This window comes from Microtus pennsylvanicus, chromosome 14 (assembly GCF_037038515.1).
Source record: "Microtus pennsylvanicus isolate mMicPen1 chromosome 14, mMicPen1.hap1, whole genome shotgun sequence".
Lineage (NCBI taxonomy): Eukaryota > Metazoa > Chordata > Mammalia > Rodentia > Cricetidae > Microtus > Microtus pennsylvanicus.
The window spans coordinates 48,445,338-48,464,721 of NC_134592.1; positions in this window are offsets into that span (position 1 = coordinate 48,445,338).

The following is a 19,384-nucleotide window of genomic DNA, read 5'->3' on the forward strand; positions in this document are numbered from 1 at the left end:
TTCAGAACTGTAGTCAGCTCTGAGAAGGGTGATAGCACTTGGCACAGCCACAGAAGCACAGAAACGGCTCGTCACCAAGGGCAGCCCAAGCTCCCAGCTGAAACAGGAACCATAAGCTTTTATTTTCCACATGCAGTGATATAACCTTGGATTTTCATCTCTTCAGAACAGGGCGACAAAAAAAGTAGGCCTTTGAGTCCCACTTTAGGTAGAAACTTGTGAGATTAAATTGACCTGGTAGTTCGCGTACTACGGTTTTAAAAAAAAAAGTGTCCGGAATGGATCACCATGACACACTTTTACTACACAAGATCTCAATGCAGCTTCCAGTTAGAGACAAGAGGTTGAAATATGAGCCAAGTGGTTTCCATGTTAAAGAAAGTGGAAATGAAGTTTGAATTGCTGGGTAATTCTGACCCTCACAGACCTTGTTCATTGAAAAGTCATCATCACTCTGATTAATGGCTTTTTGATCTTTCCAAAAGAAACTGCTGTGGACTAGCTGACTTCTCAAGTTCATTTATCACACTCACGTGCAGTGCTGCCTATGAGGATATATTCTGTATTTCTTATCAAGAATAGTTGTGTGCAAATGGCTCCTAGAAGTATTTTTTTTACTGAACCAAAATGACTGTTTTCTTCTCTTTAGCATGTGCATGCCTTAAGAACTGGATATTAAATTTACTTTGATTTAGTATATACTACCTTCATACCAGAGTGACTTAGCCAGTTTGTCATCTGGCTCCATTAATATTTACAAACTAAGGACATTAAAGGAAATTGTTTGTTAAAGTTTTACTTCTTCCAAATGAGGTTTTAGACTTCAGTATCTTATTCCACCACATTGGGAAAAGATAATTTATTTTTATTCATTCCAAAACTTTAGTCTCATAAAACTTTCAAAAATCCCTCCAATGCTTCTTTTCCTCCAAGCATGAATTTTCATTATGAAATACAACTTGCCACAGTAATAATGAAAGAAGCATTTGAAGGGTTTTCCTCCTTTAGCAAATGCCTTGTAGGTGCCTGTAGACTAGTTGCTTTTATCACCCCTTCTACCACTTCACAGAGTTTGTCTGGTGGAGATGAGAAAAAGAAGTTATAACAGTTACTCACACTCCTGGAATAAAGTCTTCATGGTACAATTGGAGTTGTCCCAAACCTAGGTACCCGTAACAAAATCTACAAAATGGAAAAATTCTTAAATCCAAGATTTGTATTTTGAAAATCTTTTTGTCAATGAAAACTTGTATTTAGCAACTCCACAACTTGAAATGATCCATACTTGTATGCAGAGAAAAAAATTTACATGTTCCAACATTTCTCTAGAAATTAGGAAGTAGGCAGTATCTACACAGAAGTGGGACTACGGTGGTATGGAACGTCATGCTTGAAGACACTGTAAGGGAGCCTGCTGACCTTATTGTGGTGGGAGCTGGGCATGAGAGCCATGTTCCGATATCTCTGTGCCGGTTAGTTTAATGCCAATGAGATATAATACCTGAATAAACAGAAGCATAAAAAGAGAAAGGATTTATTATACTACACAGTTTCAAGTTTCAGTCCATGGCCCTGTTGCTTTGATTCTACAGTGAATATAAATATTATGGCAGGGAAGGTACAAATGAACAAAGCTGAGAGTGAAGAAAATTGTGTGGGGAAAGTTGTTCACCTTATAAATAGAGAAGCAGAGGAGATGGGAGGTGAGCAAAGGTCCTCACCTTCTTATGGATACAGGGAAGCAGAGGAGATGGGAGGACAACAGTTTGTAAAGTACGGTCCTAGAAGCTGCTTCCTCCAATGAAATCCCCACCCCCTAGAGTCCCTAACAATTCCTAATGTCCATTCAACTCTAAAACCTTCAATGCATTGCTTTAAGAGGTTACAACCATGATAATGCAGATACCTCTGAACACTGCTGCGCTAAGGATCCAGCATTTGACACATGAAACTTGTCAAGACCCTTCAAGTCCGAACAGTAACAAGTCCCTTCAAAAGTATGACCCTAATGACCTAGCTTTATATTGGCTTTGTTCTGAAAGATTCTAATGCTTCTCAAGCCTTCAGCAGATGGCTTTCAGGAACCAGAAAACTCTGATAAGAACCATAAAAAATGAGTTTTTGCTGCTATATGGAAAGCCAGCATCTGGTATTGTTGTTATAAAAGCACAAATAGACTAACATACCTCTCTTTCTCTCTCCCTTTCTCTCTCTCTCTCTCTCTCTCTCTCTCTCTCTCTCTCTCTCTCTCTCTCTCCTCTCTTTCTGCCTTTCCCACAATTGCCACATGACTAATGTCTCAACCATGAGATCTCACTATCAGTATCCAATGGTTATAGAGGAATTCTCTAATAGTTTCCTATCAGTTACATTTACAGGTACATTTATTTTTTTTCAATTATTTATTATATATGTAACTATTTCTTCATATAGCTTTCTTTTTGCCCTGCTCCATGAGAATAAGGGCATGTTTGGTTTTTATTGCTGCCAGTGTTGGACAGGAAATGCACCATACAATAAAGGAAGCTAATTTATCTTGTGTTCCTTATAATGTCACATATGTGCTACCATAGTGCTCAAGCAGATGGGCATAAATCATCTGGAGGGAAGAATTCCTTCTAAAATTATGTTGTGTTATCTTTAAGCTGCCAAATAATTCATGAGTGAATGAGGAAATCAATAGCACTTACCTCTAACATCAGTGTACCTATCCTGTCCTAAGGTTTAGCATACAAGAGTGATGTAGGTGTTTCTATCTATCTGTTGTTTCATTGGTTAATTAATAAAGAAAACTGCTTGGCCTGATAGGTCAGAACATAGGTGGGTGGAGTAGACAGAACAGAATGCTGGGAAGAAGGGAAGTGAGCCAGACGCCATGCCTCTCCTCTCCAGAGTGGCCGCCATGGAGCCAGCCGCCAGGTCAGACATGCTGAATCTTTCCCGGTAAGCCACCACATCATGGTGCTACACAGATTATTAGAAATGGGTTAATCAAGATGTGAGAATTAGCCAATAAGAGGATAGAACTTATGGCCCAGCTAGTGTTTAAATGAATACAATTTGTGTGTTGTTATTTCGGGTGTTAAACTAGCTGTGCGGGAGCCGGGCGGGACGAAAAACAGGCCTGCTGCTTCATCTCTACACAAGAGGAGACCAGGAAACATATTCCCAGGGTCTTTTTGACCCTTGGGACCTATGACACCACTGACACAGACAGCCATGACTTAACACTGTTGAAGATCATCAAAACCTTCTGTACTGCCTTTAAAGCAAATAACCACAGCGTACATGTGAAGTCAAGAATGCTGAAAGTCTATTTGGCCTGCTCAGAATAAATTTCTCTCCATCCGACAGCGCAAAGAATTAACGTTGGCAGCTACATTTCAGTTATGATAGGAATCTCCTGACAGCTTTCCTCTCTAATGCTCATAAAAAGATGACTTAAATGAACTAATGTCAGGTGGATTAGTAAGAGTCTCTTCCAGCTGACAGAAGATTATGTCTGTACAGCTCCTTAAAACTCTCAATAGTAGTTTGAAATGAAGAAAATGTCTTGGTTTAAGATTTGGTATTTATTTGGGAGTTAATTAGTGGTGGCTATAATTTTGGTAGAAAATTGTATACATCAGTGTATGACTAATGATTCATTGTTATAGGTTGTATGCTTATATAGTTAACTTTCAACCTTTGTCCTGAATCTGATTTTGGTTGGTGTGATAAATACTGACCATACTCAAATTGTACAAGCAAATTGTTATTTGGTTCAAAGACTATAGTCTATCATTGAAGGAAATGAAGGCAGAAACCTGGAGCTGGAAACTGAAGCAGCTATCACCAGGGAACACTGATAACTGACTTGCTCCCCTTGGCTTGTTCAGCTGCCTCTCTTATACAGTTCAATCCTACTAGCTAGGAATGGCACTGTTCCCAGTAATAGTCTAGGTAGGACATCCAAATCAATCAGAAACCAAGAAAATGTTCCCACAGACAGGCCAGTCTGAGGAAGGCAGTTCTGAGGTTATGATTCACTCTTTCCAAGTATGTCTCATTCATGTCAAGTTCACAAAAACTAACCAGAACAATCTATAGGCCTATCATTGATTCGGACAAAAAGATATATTAACAGCCAGTTTCAATAGAAAAGGTTTTTTTTCCAGTAAAATATAATTGTATTTTTCAGAGTGGCAAAAACCTATTTAAGATTAAATAAGTTAAATATTTTACTTTACTGATTAAAGACTAAGGATTTGAAAAATTAAGTTACCTGAGCTGATATCATTAGCTAATTTTAGAGCTAGAAGGATAAAAATTTAATATGTACCAATATAAAATCTTACTTATTAGGGCAACTATGGTGTCTAATGATCACCGAAGGAGAAAAGAAACATATCATGCCTACAATTTTGTAATTTTCGAATTATAAAATTTTGGCAGTTGTTTTTTTAATCACAAATATTTCACAATCCATGAGTTACTTCCAACACCTAATTAGTAGGATCCTATATTGTTTCAGAAAACCAGGAGACAGGATAAAGCTACAGGAGAGTACTTTGAAATAAAAAACGGGAAAATACTTAGGATAGTATTGTGAAATACCAGGCAAGAGATAATAAGAGGAAACTGGATTATTAGTGCAAGAATCAATAGTAGAGCTACAAGGTTCAATCTTAATACAGAAGTTGTTCTAGGTTAAGGAGTATAATAGCAGCAAGAAAATGAAATAAGCATGTTCAAGACATTTTAAAACTTAAGTAAAAGTGACAAGTGGAAAAATACTCAGACAGTAGGGGGATGTTTTTACAGAAAACAGTCATGTTGGCAGGCTGATGAAGCAAGAATTAGACAGTTCAAAGGAAAGTGGAGTGCATGTCATGTGAAAAGGAAAAAGATGTTCCACCCATCCAAAGCATAGAAAAGAGATGGAAGCAAAGATTTAAAGACAGATGAGTCTAATATGAATGAAAATACATCCCGTTGATTCAAAGTCAGTGTCTTCTCCTGGTTTCTCTATGAAAGAGAGGCATAGGACCTAGGAAGTCAAAAAAAGAAAGGAAGAAAGAGAGAAAAAATGAAAGAGAGAGGAGGGACGGAGGGAGGAAGGAGATGAGAGAAATTGAAAAGGGATTAAAGAAAGGAAAAATAGCTTAAATGATTGAAGTACATTAGGCTCTTCACTATTAACCTTATGTTACCACGTTCCATACCAAGTGCTCCTCAAGCATGAATATAATAGAGAGAAATGGGATACCTGTGAGGAGCTCTCCCTTCTGTGAGGGAGTGTGCGGCTGGACTCTAATGAGTGTCGCATAAGGTATCTTCTCCATCCTTTCAGTGAGTGTGTTCCTGAACTCTAATGAGTGCTTCTCCATTTTTTCAGTGAGTGTGTTCCTGATCTCTAATGAGTGTCGCATAAGGTATCTTCTCCATCCTTTCAGTGAGTGTGTTCCTGAACTCTAATGAGCGTCGCATAAGGTATCTTCTCCATCCTTTCAGTGAGTGTGTTCCTGAACTCTAATGAGTGTCGCATAAGGTATCTTCTCCATCCTTTCAGTGAGTGTGTTCCTGAACTCTAATGAGTGTCGCATAAGGTATCTTCTCCATCCTTTCAGTGAGTGTGTTCCTGAACCCTAATGAGTGTTGCATAAGGTATCTTCTCCATCCTTTCAGTGAGTGTGTTCCTGAACTCTAATGAGTGTCGCATAAGGTATCTTCTCCATTCTTTCAGTGAGTGTGTTCCTGAACCCTAATGAGTGTTGCATAAGGTATCTTCTCCATCCTTTCACAGTTCGCCTTCCTGGGTAGCAGTAATGCAGCAAGATTGACATGTGCTGAGCTGCTTATGGCAAAGTCCACTTATTAAAGACACAAGGATGGCCTTTCTCTCTTGGCTCATATTTCCACTGTAAAAATTGTTTTCATGGTTGCCACTAAGTTTGTACTACAAGTTTTTAGTAATGCATGTTGGCTCTCAAAGAACACTCCTCTGCCCCCCTGAATATTGCAGCACTAATCTAATTAGCGCCTTATCACCTCTTTTCAATTTCATAAGATATTTCATTGATCCATATGGAATAATTGCCTGGTACACTGTCACTATTGTTACTTTAATTTGTTTAAGAAAAGGGAAGAACTATTGGCAGTTGATGGCTGCTAGGGAAGGAAGAGTCATTTTCTTTAGGGGAGTGTTCACGGTAGGTTGACCATGCCCCAATGGATGGCTCCACTCCCATGAGACTATGCACAGCACTATTTTGACTAAGTAGCTTATAACAAAATACAAAAATAGAGGCAATGAAGTTGATAGAAGAACATAGGAGAGATCTGAAGAGAGTGAGGGAGAAGTAGGAGGTGGATATGATCAAAATCCATTATATACACTTAGGAAATTCTCATAAAATTTATACTAAACTGCAAAAATCATACAATATAAAAATATATTAATAAGTATTATTATGTATATTAATAAATACATTAAAATAATAAATGAAATTTATTGAAAGTATAAAAGAGAAAGAGGATTTTTATTTCATCACTATTTGTGCCTTTTCCTGATGCTCCTTCTTCATGAAGACCCCAGATTCTGACATTCCATTTTACTGAAATACTCTCTCAGAAATGGCTTTCAGCATCTTCTGGCATTTCTGGTGAAAGTAAATTCCCACAGACCTGGGCTAAAATTATTTTTTCTCTCACTTTGAAAGGAAATTTCCATTACAATCGAATCTGAGATTGGCAATATTTTTCTCCTTTCAACAACATTTTTTTTATACTTTCTGCTTTCCTAGTGTGATTCTTAATCTAGACTGCATACTTGATCGCACTGATAATAACTTAGGCGATTAGAGAAATACACCTTTGTGTATACCAGTGAGGGCAACCCAGGAGAGATTAAGTAAAGGCAGAGCTGCCATGAATGTGGGAGGGGGCTAAATTCGGGGAGAAAAAGCTCTTAGCATAGGCACACTGTCTTCTGTGTACAGCTTTCTCCTCTCTCCGTCTCTCTCCTTCCCAGCTATGAACTGCTCTTTTCTGTCCCATTCTTCCCATCACAATGAACTGAAATATCTAAAACTGTCCCAAAATAAAGCCATCCTCCCTTAAGTTGTTTGTCTTTTGTCACAGCAAAGAAAGTCTGAAAGACTTGCTTGCAGGGGTTCTGAAGAGTGGGCTTTGATGGTCTCATCCTTGTCTCTCTTATGATGAGCTGGATTTATTTTGTTATTATTTTCTCCCACTGACTGCAGTAACTTCTCCTTGCCTATGATTTGCTGTAGTTTGTTATGCTGTTCTTAGGTATCATTTTTGGTTTCTTGTTAGATTGGTTGGGTTTTAGTACACATTTTTCTGGGTGTTCGGGAACTTTTTGGATGAGTGAATTGGAGCCTCTTGCCGATTTTAGAAAAGACTCACAACATTTCTTCAAACGTTTCCTTTTTGCCTTTCTGCTCTGTTTATTAAGCTAATTGTACATGTTACAGGGCATTTTCCAAGACTTTTCCTTGCTCTTCTGCTTGCTCTGTTTTAACTTGTTCCCTTGACAAGTTTGGGAACTTAGTGGAGAGCTACCACTGCTTTGTCAGTCAGCTGCACTCTTGTCTTCTCATAAATTCTTCAAAGATCTCTGTTTATCTTTATTCTCAACATGCCCTTTTTTTATAGAATTTCCATTTCTGATCACATTATATATTCTTACATTTTTCTAATTTTAATTTTATCACCTTAACATAATGATTGTATTTTTAAATTTCAGTCAGTTTTCAAATTGGTATCATATCTGTATCTAATTGTAATGTTCCCTTTATCTCATCCGACCTTTTCTTCTCTTGTGTATCCCTGGTGATCATTTGTTGAAGGGCAGACATTTGGTACAGGTCAATAGGAACTGAGGTAAGTGGGCCTCCCATGGAAAGATTTATGTTAATTTCCCTAGTAAATGAGCTAATATTTGCCAGCTCTATACAGCCCAGAGATTAGGATCTGGGGTTCTAATTTCCCCTCCAGAATTTGTGTTTCCCTAAAGTACATACAGCCCCTAAATATCTCATTTGTTTAGGAAACAATCCATGCTGAAGGCCCACTGTCGGAGTCTTGTTAAGGTGTTGAAAGGGCATTCTATAATTTTCAAATAAAATACACAGTTTTATGAACCATTGTTCCTGGGCAGTGGCATGCATAACTGTTTCTGCCTTTTTCTCTCTTAAATGCCAAAGGAAGAGCAGAAGGGATGGGCTGAGCTATCTTTCCCCACACACAGTGTCAGAACACATCTCTTGTAAGGGGTTCATATTGGAGATTATGTCTCTGTCCTGGATAAGGCTCTGCCTACACTTCACAAGATTTCTTTCCTTCCCCCATAGGCAAAGTCTCAAGGATCCGTCTTAAGTCATGACCATAAGAATTTGGAGGGCTCTATGAAGATAAGACAAAAAAAAAGTAAACATCATTCTAAAGCACACATTTCACCCTCACACTCTACCCTCAGCCTTTAGTCATTCATCAAAATTATGACGTAAGGACTCATGAAAACGTACAGCTATAGTCTATTCTAGTCATAAGCATATACTAACTGCAACCTTGTGGATTTACCTGTCACTCCAAACTGTCAGCTGGCCATTGGCTGTACATATCAGTTCTCTGACAGAATGAAGGAAAGTTTACTTCTATTTTATCCAGCATTTTTTCCTGTTGTTGCGATTGAAGTAACAACTTTCAATCCTTGTTCTCGCTAGAGCTGAAACAGAGCCTTAATTTGTGCTATTTAAAGTCTGTATGTTTGCGGAAGCAATGGACAACTAATACCAAGCAACAGAAAGAGATATTGTCAGCCTTATTCTTCTAATAGGCAGACCACTGGGAAAGACTGCACAAGCTGTTAGATATAACAAAGATTGGCATGTTGCTGTACTGAGGTTATGTGAATTGTTCCTTATTTATAATGACAAACGGAGAAGCCATACATCCATAAAGCAGCACTAGCCTTTCACTTGGAAAATGTTCTTGTTTCCCTTCTGCTTTCTAAACTAGCGTGAGGGCACAGTCTCTCACACAGGTGGTTTAAGCCAGATAAAACAATTAATTACAGCTTTATCAGATGTTTTCTAATAGCCAGACCTGAAGGACTCTTGCTTCGCTCTTCATACTCTTTACAATACAGATCTTCTTCAAACTACAGTGTTTCAACTGATTCTTTATATTTTATACTGGTACAAAAAAAAATGCATAGCCAACGGAAATCTTATCTTACACTCTGAACTGTGGTCTTTTCCTGGGCCACACTCTTCCAGGATGCTGAACAGCAGCAGGTGGAGGAAACACCCAGGCAACCTTGCAACCTTGTAGTAGTAGGAGCGGCGGGCTGAGTCCCCGCACCCGGCCACCTGAACGGCTAGCTTTACACGAAATAATTACACGGAAACTGTATTCTTTTAAACACTGCCTGACCCATTAGTTTCAGTTTCTTATTGGCTAGCTTTTACATATTGATCTAACCCATTTCTATTAATCTGTGTAGCCCACAAACTGGCTTACCAGGAATGATCTTAACCTGCGTCTGTCTGGAGTGGGAGAACCATGGCGACTCCTTGACTCAGCTTCTTTCTCCCAGCATTCCGTTCTGTTTACTCCGCCTATCTAAGGGTTGGCCTATCAAATGGGTCTAGGCAGTTTCTTTATTAATAAGAAATCACTCCCACATCACAACCGAAGGGGATGGGAAGTAGAACTATACTGTAAATACATTTCTGATTTTTTATATTTCCACTTCCAGCAGGATTGTCACTATGGAACCCTGTCAGAAGTCCCACAGGATCAGTATTGTTATTTAGACCCCTTTACAAAAGAGTCTCCTTGGTTCACGTGTGAATTTCATCCTTCTTAACTATGAATTCAAACTTCTCAGTTTTGTTGCATAATTTCAAATGTACATTTCTATGAAATTTTACCAGTGCTATTGTGTGTTCTTTGAAAGCTAGTTTTAAATACTATCAACTATTAACAAAAAATAAACAAAAGCCTAATTAACATCTCAACACACTCATAGCTTGATTTTCAAAAACAATAATAATTTTGGCCTACTTCTCAAAATTCAGATGTTTTCCATGTCATACATTATCAGCAGAATTATACATCGTCCAAGAGGCTTACTGAAGAACTAAATTATAAACTAAATATTAATTCTCAAGATGTTCCTAACAGGTAGATAAACAAATTAGTACCAGATCTCTCTCAAAGTTTAAATCCATTGAAAAGGCAAGGTAGGTCATTTATCAAGAGAAAAGCTTCCTACATATTACCCACGACCAGTCATTGAAACGATCTATAAATTCTGATAGCATTAAATTGAATGATAGCATTAAACTAATCTGGCCCTCACACCAACAAAGACTAATTTTTTTTCAATATTAACCTAGTCCTAAATCGCCCAAATGTATACTTTTCTAAATGCTGTGTGACAGAACTGAAGTGTGAAAATGATGTTTTAATATAGTGCCCCATTTTTACTTTGCCCATCTACTTTCTTTACTCTATAATAGGAAATCAATATTTCCCTTGGTTAGCTTATATATTAGTGACTAGACATCAGTCAGAATTTGGCTACATTTTGACAGAAATACTTCAGGCAGGAACATGAGATAAACTATATTTCATTTTTTGTGATTTTTTTGCATCAACATTATTCCCTTGTCCCTTAATGAAGCTTCTGGGTATAGTTAAGTGGGGGAAAACAGTAAATCCTTTCCTAGAAGGGAAATAAATGACAAGAATAAAAGAGCATCAGAAATTCCATCCTCTGGAAAATATTCATTAGGACATGAAGACTTGAGCATACCTGCTGAGATATAGGTTTAAATGATGAAACCATGTAACATTCTAGCATGAGATTGTCATCATCTGTGACCATCTATGCTTCCCTGTGCTTTATTGGTTAGATACCTGGTTCTGCTTGATTGTCCCCTAGTTTGGGTAATTATAGAATGAACAACATCCTTCACAAGGCTATGAACAACAGAGCCAACATTCCAAGTCACTCCATGCACTTCTGGCCAATCACGATGCTCTAAAAATACATGTGGAAATTGGAATTGATCACATAGAAGCAAAACTCAGGGAGACTGTAGGAAAGTTTGAACTGTTAATGTGTTCTACAAAAAGAGATCCAGCACTGGAGGAGACATCATTACAGATTCACAGTTCAAAGAATATGTTGCCTATTTGAAATCTGCTAAGTCCACAAGAATAAATAAAGAACAGAAGAAAAAATCTTTTTTTAGCATATAGAAAATCTTAATATTCTACAAAACAATTAGAGCCATGATTCGAAGGTGAACTTTAGGTAGGAAAGTCATGTAATAGATGCAAAACCATAAAGTCAGGCTAAAAAAAAAAAGAGAGAGAGCTAGAACTGTTGGTACCCACCTGAAATGAGTAGTGAAAGGTTGAAGGGAATGTTTCATTCCACAGGCTGACTACTATCAGAAAACAGATTGACAAAGAATGAAAACAGTCCATTGTAACAATGACATTACTGCAGGTAAAGAGACAGCCCTTGCAGAGTAATGGTGGCAACACACACCTTTAATCCCTGCACTTGGGAGGCAGAGCCAGGCGTATCTCTGAATTTGAACTCAGCCTGGTCTAGAGAGCAATTTCCAAGGTATCCAGGGCTACACAGAGAACACCTGTCTTAACAACTTGACTAATGTGTGTGTGTGTGTGTGTGTGTGTGTGTGTGTGTGTGTGTGCCTGTGTGTGCCTGTGTGTGCCTGTGTGTGTGAGGGGGAGTGTAAAGGGAAGAGAGAGAGAAAGAGAGAGGAAGAGAGAGAAAGGGGGGGAAGAGAACCCAGTACAAAAGGAAGCCAGAGGCTGGACTGTAGCTTGATGGTAAAGTGCTCAGCTAACATGCATACATAAGTCCTTGAGATTGATCCCCAGAACCACACAAAAAGGAAAAGAAATCACAGAGCAACATACAATTACATAATATCTACAAGATAAATGCCTTAGATTCAAAACACACCTAAAAAGAAATACGAAGGGAAATTATCATAAAAATAGTAATATAAAGAATAGTCATAGTGAGATAATACAGAATTTATATCAAAATATGATTTAAAAAAGAAACCTTTAATTATGATATTATTACATCAGAAAAATATAACAGATGGTTAACCATAATGAACATTAATTTTTAAAAAATTTTTAAAATATGGTATTAATACACCATCTTCAGTAACATCTGAAACATCTGAAGAAAAAACTGAGAAAATGCATATCTATGGAATATAGGCATAACTATCAACTAACTCATTCTTGGAATGAGCTCCTCAAAGCACACATGGAATTATCTTTAGAAAAAAATGGTTAAGTCATACAAGCCTCCATTAATTTAAAGATTGGCATATAAAGTATGTTCTCCAACTGCAAAAGAACTAAATCTTAAATAAAAGAAAGAAACCTGGGAAATCAATAAACACTTGAGAATTAAGCAACATAGTTCAAAATAACTCTTGATTCAAAAAGGAAATTGCAAAGAAAATTATTTTTCCTACTGAATACACAAAAGTAATACATCAAACCTTATTGACTTAGGGAGTCTGGAGCAACAGCTCAGCACTTAAGAATACATGCTGTGGTAATATTTTGTTTGCACTATAACAAATAAAGCTTGCCTGAAGATTAGCATGTAGAGCTAGACACGCTACTTAGCATAGAGGCCAGGAAGTGGTGGTACACATCTTTAATCCCAGCACTGGGGAGAAAAAGGTAGACAGATCTCTGTGAGTTCAAGGCCACCCGGGCCTAAGTGAGATTGAATCAGTCTAAAAAAGAAACAGCTCACACCTTTGATTCCAGCACTTGTGACCCCAGGCTTTTAATCCCAGCACTAGGCAGACAGAGACAGGAGTGATATGGCTGGGCAGAGAGTAATATAAAGCAGGGGGAGACAGGAGCTCCGAGGCATTCAGTATGGACATTCAGTCTGAGAAGTCACAGAGACAAGATTCTGCCTATTCAGTCTGAGCGATCAGAGAGATAAGAACTCTAGCAGTTGGCTGCTCAGCTTCTCTGATCTTTCAGGTTACACCCCCTAATATCTGACTCCAGTTTTTTATTTAATGAGACTAATTAGGATTGTGTGTTACACATGCTGTTTTCGCAGAGGACCCAGATTCAGTTCCCAATACCGTATTTCAGGCAGATCACAAGAACTTGCAGTTTCTTTTCTACAGAATCTGACACCTCTTTCTTGCTTCTGTGTGCACCTGCACTCATATGGCATCTCTCTCTCTCTCTCTCTCTCTCTCTCTCTCTCTCTCTCTCTCTCTCTCTCTCTCTCTCTCTGCTTCTCTCTCTGTCTCTCTCTCTGTCTCTCTCTCTCTCTCTCTCACACACACACACACACTTTGGGGTTGAAGATAACCCCAATTATTTGTTTGATTCTCATCTACTGTAGCATATTTTCAAATTGGCAATCTCTGAAGAGACTAGTAATGTCTGTAGCCCCTACAGTTAATAACTGTTTCCATTTTCTACATGTTTAGAATAAAGCTTCAATCTATATAACAGGACATTAATTCTCAGTGTTGTCTGTCCTTAATACCACATTGTAAAGATTTCCCTATTCCTTAATTTTGTTTCAAACCATGCTTTTAATATTTTCAAAAAATACATTTGCTGATTTCTTTGATACCTATAACTAGAAGAAGTATTTCCATTTTGGAGTTTGAATATTTACAAAGTTCTTAATTTATAAAATTGATTTCCAAAAGAATATAAGTAGAAAGATTCAGTTAATGTTCCTATCTAGGAATAAAACATTGACTTCGTCGTAATATTATATATAAAAAGGATTACGTATAACTTCTATTTGTTGATAGTTGTTTAATTATCATTTCTTAGAATTTTGGTGAGCTGGTGAGCTAAGTATTTGATGATAATTCTGAAAACTTAGATCTAAGTTTTGACTCTGTGTGTGTGTGTGTGTGTGTGTGTGTGTGTGTGTGTGTGTGTATGAGAAAGAGACAGAAATAGACACAGAGAGAGAGAGACAGGCAGACAGACAGACAGATGTTGGAGGAGGCCGCTTGTTTGTCCCAGCCATTAAGACCCGAAATAATCACACAGAAACTGTATTAATTAAATACCTGCTTGGCCTATTAGCTCTAATTTCTTATTGGCTAACTCTTACATCTTAATTTAACCCATTTCTATTAATTTGTGTATTGCCACATAGCTGTGGCTTACCGGCTAAAGTTTTGTCCAGCTCCTACAGGGCTACATGGCATCTCTCTGTCTCTGCTTCCTTCTCCCAGCATTCTCTTTAGTTGCCCAACCCCCCGCGTCTAGTTCTGTTCTTTTGCCCTATCACAGACCAAGACAGTTTCTTTATTCATTAACCAATTAAAGCAACAGAAGCATCTCCTACACCAGAAAGAGACCTGTATTTTAGATACATCTTTTGCTTAAGGTTCTGAATGCATGGATGGTAGAAACCACAAAAACTGCCATCTGAATCTTTTCACTAACCTCAACCTCACCTATAGAAATCCTTAGTCATGGTAAAACTATTTATTCCTCTGGATGATTCTACAAGCAAATGATTCTGCTCTGTATGTCTCAGGGAAAAATTAAACCTTTCCACTGAAAAAAAATCTATTTATTAACCTTTTTATTTTATGTTTTGATATTTTAATATAATTACATAATTTCACCTTTTTTCCCTTCAGACCTTCCCAAATAAGTCTGATTGCAATATAGCCATGGCTTGCCTGAAGCTCCTGGCCCTCCAGGCGGTATATCCGTATTGTGTGGATGACAAGTATGTACTGCCATGCTAGTCCATCATTTGATATGAGGTAAATGCCATGAATTTTAAGGAGTACAGAGGATAATCTGATGCATACTTATTAAAACTATTATCCCAATAAATTGTTTCTTATAAAAATATGTATTTAATTTTATGGTAGGACAGATGAAATTATTGATTAAAGCTGAGTTAGATACACCAACTGTCTTAAAAACCCAAAGTCTTAAAAACAAAAAAAAAGAACAAACAAATAAAACACACCAGCCATTTTCTTCATGACCTTGTTCCTTTACGTGAGTCAGCCATCCCTTTGATTGTAACTGTTTGATGATGAATGGTTTAAAATCTTAACTTTTTATTTGAATTTGAAACACTGTTTTGATTGCTTTATACTAACAAATTGATTAGATAATATTAAGCTCATTCTTTGCATAGTAATTATTTGAAAATGTTTTTAAAATTCTCTGGGAAAGAAAGTGAAATATTTGCACAACCAAATCTCAAGAAGATTCTTAAATAGCTTCATAACTATTGACTTTGTGAATTCAGTGAATTTGGATTAGATTGCTACTTTTATTGCTCTCCCTTTCTTAGTAAGAAATTCAAAATTAGTACTTTCCAATACATTTCCTTTAGTAAATATTTATTATTTCGTAAGACCAGGCTTACAACACTTTGCATGTTTCAAACTACGAAATATAAAGATTCAACTTCCTAAGTCTAATTCTAAATTTCATAGAATTTGTATCACTTAGGTTAAACTTTTGCTTTGACATATTTTTTCTGTGTTTTTCTTTTATTGAAAATAAATTTTTTCAAACACTGTATTCTGAATGCAATTTCCATCTCCCTCAGTTCATCCCAGTTCTTCCCGACCTCTGCTCCCAACTGACCCATACACTTTCTGTCTCTCATTAGAAAAAAAAAGCATCTAAGAAATAATAATAAAATAAGATGAAATAAAACAACAAAATCAAACAAGGTGGGATAGGACAAAAAAAGAAACCAGAAGATAAAGGGCCAAAGGAAAAGAATGAGTGCTTTAAGCTTCTGTTGCTGTGAAGAGACACCATGACCACCGCAACTCTTATAAAGGAAAATAATTAATTGGACTGGCTTACAGCTCAGAAGTTTAGTGCATTATCATCATGGTGGGAAGCATGGCGCACACAGGCAGATAAGGTGCTGAAGAGGGACTCAGAGATCTACATCTGGATCCTCAAGCAGCAGGAAAGAAGGGTGAGCCATTGGACCTAGGTTGAGACTCTGAAATCTCAAACCCCACCCTTCAGAGACATACTTCCTTTAATAGGTCACACCTACTCCAATAAGGCCACACCTCCTAATAGTACCCCTTCTGGAGTTTATGGGGGTCATTTCTTTCAAATCACCATAATGAGAAACATATATTGATGAGGAATTTCTGTCAGCCAATGAATGATCTTTAAGAAGTGGGACCAGGTTAGGGCCTGACCTTTTGGGTACCCGGAGAAAAACTACATAGCCCTGTCTCTTTGTGTGATTAGGACTTCTTGTTCCTGTTTCATACATTTGCCCCCTTATAATAAAGAAAATATAATTGGTCTGTCTTATAGTTAGCCTGGTATTCTTTGACCCATGACTGGCAACAGTTGGTACCAAATCTGGGGCTTGGAGATTCGGGACCCCCACAACTTAGCCAGTCACTGACAGGCCCTGCATAGAGTTGTGATACTCAATATGGTCAATATAGCTAAAACTGACCCATTTAACCCTTAAGATTCATTAAGAATAATCTTAGATGTGCTTTTCACAAAAAGTAACTTTGAATTTATCAATTTGCTCCATTGTAATAAGGACTTCATAATGAATATGTATATCATACTACACTCCTTAAATATATACACTATAACAATATATGCAATATGACAAATATATGACAGTATTTGTCAGTTTTTCCTTCATAAAGATAGCTCAAAATAAAAATGTATTGAGCAGGGAAAAGACCATCCTATTATCAAATAAAAATATTATCTTAATCAGAATGTCTATTTGGACAGTGAAATATATCGTTCCTATTGGTGCATGTACTATCTAAATATACAAAGTTACTCCAGTTCAGACAAATCCAAAAAAATTAACCTTTAAAATTTAAATTATTTAGCTCATTACATACTTATCTCAGCAATATACCACTTATTTATTTTTCTATCCTATCATGATGGTACTTTAATCCAAGGCCTCCACTTGCCAGTAAGTAAATATTCTTCCATTGAACTACATTCTCATTCTGTTTTTAAACTTTAAATATTAAACTTCATGAAAAGTATTAATTTGATGCACTGTCTCACTCTTTGATCATCCTTTTAAAATTTGCAAAAGATGGCATCTACATTGCTGACCAAATATTTGATTCTTTTACCAGATAACATCTAGATATTATCCAAATTCAAGCCAAAATGTACACGTGTACTAGAATATTTCTACTTGCACAAGATGCTATATTGTCATGTTGTGTTTAAGTCATTTTATTAATAATACGGTTATAAGTAAAATTCAAAATCTTCAAGGCACCAAAAGCTATAAATATTTCATGACAGATTCAGGCTATTAAATTACACTTACAGAGAATCCAGCAATCCACAAGCCAGACAAAGTAATGACACTTGGCTTCAAAGTGTCAGAAGACTCACTTCTAAGAAAAAAAAATAACCCTGTTCTATTTAAGCAGGGGGCCAGTGCTCAGCAAGCTTCTCTGCCTGGAAGGGAAATGATTTCAATGCAATTACCCCTCTGCTGTCAGCATCCAAAGGTCAGATTTGACCATTTGCTATTTTTAAAGGTACTTACTGGGTCCATCTATCAGCTAGCTTCAAGTCTGCAGTTTCTGCATTACTAATCTTGAATGTTAGTGAGAAAGAAAGAATCATGAGAAACCAAAACTCTATTTTACCTCCTGAAAGAGTCAAATGCAGGAGCAAGGTGGGTGAACGTTTAAACTCATGGGATAGATGGCAGGAATATATATGGTGTCCCATTGACTAGAAAATAAGTAGAAAAAATCTCCCCAAGTTAACATAATTTAAGACAATTTAAATAATTTGGTTGCTTTCTTGTTTTATTATCTGTGACTTATAAATATTGATTAATTGTTGGTAGAGTTATTTTCTTGGTGTATTCTACTAAAATTTAATATTTCATGTTTCTAGGTTATTAGTTATTAATTCTAGAAGGTGCATAGGATCTTAGGCTATATCAATTTTTTTTAACCAATACTTTCATTGTTCCCTATTTCAAGTTAAAATACTCAGGTGCTTCTAGATGTGACTTTAACCCAATAAATCCATCATAAATAGAAAGTTTCCTCAATTGAAAATGCCTTATAAAAGACAACCTGGAAGAAAAATACTAATTAACAAAACAGGGTTCTCTAGTGTATCAGCTACCAAGACTTCTGATTCAAAAAGTTAATTGTTTCAAGGATATATTATGCCACACTTCAAAATCAACATTAAAAATCCAAGTACAACTTTGACTAATATCATACATAATACTGTCTTAACATCATTATCAATTCAAAAATTATGTGTCAGACCATCATTAGATGGAATTGTATCTACATAATCATTCTACTCAGATACAAGTATCCAACCCACATGTCACTCTAATCTGTTTCCACAGATGATTGGGGGGGGGGATTTTATTTGATTTTATTAGTAATTATCCTTTCCTTCCCCTACATCTCCCTTCCTTGTTCTCTTATTTTTAGTTTTATGGATATGTAATTTACATCGGATGATTTTTACCCATTATTTGAATGTAGGTCAATTGGTTTGAATTGTATAGTTCTCACAGTGAGCAAATCCAGAACAACTTCATTGCCTCATTGCCCTAAAGTTAAGTCAGTTTCCTCCCCTGATCCTGAGCGAGGGGGCATAGGATTGCAATCAGAGCTTTTGTGATATGATTTTGGTCTAAGCCTTTGTGTGTTGTGTGCTGTGCGTACATGTATGTGTCTTTATTTTAATTTACATTGGAAGAGAAAAAAGAGAATGCCTGCTTGCTAACCTAAATTGTAAGGAAATGAAAGACTGGCTAGCAGTAGGGTTTGTGGAGAGGGTAAGATAGCAGTTCTGCCCTGAAATTTAGCTACTCTAGGACTTCACTTGAAGTTGATGGCTATCTTGGTACTTTACTGTCCACCCTTTTCACTCCCCACTCCCTTCTCGGTATTTGCCAACATTCTTGCAGGGGTTTCTTTCTTCTCCTGGAGGACACAGAAACAGTCTCCCCCAGGAAATGGCACACAACAGTTACAATTGCCTATTTACTAGTAAATTACCTTCATGTATATCAAGATTTAAACTGTGTTTTAGGCACTTCAATAATAAATCTACTTATATTAGTTAAATTTCTTTAAATTATCTTTATTAAATTTTTATTTTATTAACTTTATTTAAATTTTTACACACCCCTATGACAAGACACACTTATTAGCTTTTGACTACAGAAAGCTGAAATAAAAAAGATTTACTGCTGCCCTGAGGGTACACAAAAAGGGACAGGCAATCTAACTGTAAAGCCCTTACTTACTCCCCA